This window comes from Schistocerca piceifrons, unplaced genomic scaffold, assembly GCF_021461385.2.
Source record: "Schistocerca piceifrons isolate TAMUIC-IGC-003096 unplaced genomic scaffold, iqSchPice1.1 HiC_scaffold_1244, whole genome shotgun sequence".
In the NCBI taxonomy this organism is placed as follows: Eukaryota; Metazoa; Arthropoda; class Insecta; order Orthoptera; family Acrididae; genus Schistocerca; species Schistocerca piceifrons.
This window is the reverse complement of record NW_025727064.1, coordinates 37,501-40,000: the sequence shown is the minus strand read 5'-3', so window position 1 is coordinate 40,000 and position 2,500 is coordinate 37,501. Positions and strand designations below refer to the sequence as shown.

The window sequence follows — 2,500 nt, the reverse complement described above, 5'->3', positions numbered from 1 at the left end:
CATATGACTACTGGCAGGATCAACCAGGGAGCTGCGTCAACTAGAGCTGAGCAGCCGGCCGCCCGGGAGTGTGTCCCGGGGGCCCGCGCGAACACGCAAGCGTCCGCTCAATCATTCTGCAAACAGGAGGAGGCTGAGCTCCCCTGCACAATACACCTCGAAACCCTCTCAGGTCCCGGCGGCGCGCAGCGCCGTCCCAAGTACTTGGTCGGGTTCGAGAGAGGCGCAATCGCCCGGAGTTAGGCGAGTAGACGCTTTCGGTGCGACCACCCGTGCTCCCAACTGAGCTTGCCGCTGCCGACAGAGGCCCGGGAGCGTGCTGTCGTGGCATTGCCGGCGGGAGACAACACGCGCCACCTACGGTGACCGGCAGCTCCAACGCCAGCGCCACAGAAGGACAAAAGCCCCACTTGGGTGCCGAAGCGAACTCTCCCAGCACAGCGCACGCGCCAACACATCCGCACAGCTGCGATACAAACCACCAGCGAGAACCGCTGGGGCGACCGAGCAGCAGACGGCGTCGCGGCGCCGAGCGCCGGGCGGCGGCGCATCCTCAACGCACACAGTCCTCAATCGGACCAGCACACTGAAGATGTCCACCGCGCTTCGCACCGGGCCCGCGAGGACCTACTTTGGCCGCACGGCGCCGCGCGCAGGGTGCGCCGGCGCGCAGCTGCGACGCCTGCCGCGTCCGTCGGCCGGCGCGCCTGCCACTGGCCGCCCCCACCAGCCGGCTGTAGCGCGTGCGCCCACGCACCGCGCGGCCAGCACGCCGGGAGGCGCCCCCTCACCGGCCGGGGACGGTCCCACCCAGCCACCGCCGCGTATCGCTTCACACCCAGATGCCGTTCAGTTTCGTCGGCATGGTGGGTATCGCTGGAACAACCGGTTCGTACCTCAACCTATCGTCGCCATCACCGATTCACCCCTAGCGAGAACAACCGCACCACAACAGGTTACCATTTGTTCATTTGCGTAACTTCACCAGAAAACGCAGGCGTCCATCGCCATTTGCAACTTCAACGATTATTGCATGCCTGTGTCAGGTGTCACGCCACACTACGTCTGCCCACATACACGCAACAAAATGTGCACGCCTAGACAATACGTGGAAGGTGGCCCCCGTACGTATGCGATGTCCATTGCTCGAACGACTGTCAACCGGCCTCTGTAGCATGTCGCAGATATGGAACGCGGTGCACCATGCCATCACGGTGTGTGAGGAGAGACGACTAGGTCCGAATACATCAACAGACAGCTCATGCTGATCGCCATCCACGGCGTCCGTTCCTCCCACACGTCTCTATGGCGTACCACACTGCAATCCAGCTCTCATAGGGAGACGACACGTAGCTGCGTGCACAATATTTGCACTGTATGGTCCGCCGTTTTTGGGCGCAGTCGTTGTACGGTCACACATGTGCCACGATGTATCATTCGGTACATAAGGACGAATGTGCAGTACAGATTGTGGTTTACGCGTACGACATTAGCGGACGGTTGACACAGGCCGCACCACAACGTAGCCTGAGTACGTCGCATGCGAAGGGCATTGAACATGCAAACTTCTCACCAACCAGCTTGCGAAGGCAGGGGGGCAAGGTGGGGACGTGGGGAGGGGCGGCATGTACGTCCTGCTGCCATCCACATTACAGTGTACAGCAGGAGCATGTGGAAAGTCAGCAAGACTTGCAAGGTGTTTAACATGAAGCGATACACAGGGGAGCGGGCAGTGCGAGTAGCGAACTATATTGCGAGGGTTGCGGGTGGGCAACACTACACTAATTGAACGAGTCGTATAACAATTACAGAGCAGGTTTAGGCGACAACATGGGTTACGTTAGGGGACAACGTGGGTTACGTTAGGGGACAACGTGGGTTACTTTAGGGGACAACGTGGGTTAGGTTAAGGCACAACGTGGGTTAGGTTAAGGCACAACGTGGGTTAGGTTAAGGCACAACGTGGGTTAGGTTAAGGCACAACGTGGGTTAGGTTAAGGCACAACGTGGGTTAGGTTAAGGCACAACGTGGGTTAGGTTAAGGCACAACGTGGGTTAGGTTAAGGCACAACGTGGGTTAGGTTAAGGCACAACATGGGTTAGGTTAAGGCACAACATGGGTTAGGTTAAGGCACAACGTGGGTTAGGTTAAGGCACAACGTGGGTTAGGTTAAGGCACAACGTGGGTTAGGTTAAGGCACAACGTGGGTTAGGTTAAGGCACAACGTGGGTTAGGTTAAGGCACAACGTGGGTTAGGTTAAGGCACAACATGGGTTAGGTTAAGGCACAACATGGGTTAGGTTAAGGCACAACATGGGTTAGGTTAAGGCACAACATGGGTTAGGTTAAGGCACAACATGGGTTAGGTTAAGGCACAACGTGGGTTAGGTTAAGGCACAACGTGGGTTAGGTTAAGGCACAACGTGGGTTAGGTTAAGGCACAACATGGGTTAGGTTAAGGCACAACATGGGTTAGGTTAAGGCACAACATGGGTTAGG

General features: G+C 57.6%; 1 non-coding gene across 1 annotated transcript in view; it reads right to left on the bottom strand.

Moving 5' to 3' along the window:
- LOC124730630 overlaps window positions 1-30 on the bottom strand; it is a 1,909-nt gene extending 1,879 nt beyond the window's left edge. The window contains exon 1 of the ribosomal RNA XR_007008026.1: window positions 1-30. This exon is cut by the window's left edge and continues 1,879 nt beyond it. This is a non-coding gene — a ribosomal RNA (small subunit ribosomal RNA).
- Window positions 31-2,500: the final 2,470 nt, after the last annotated feature.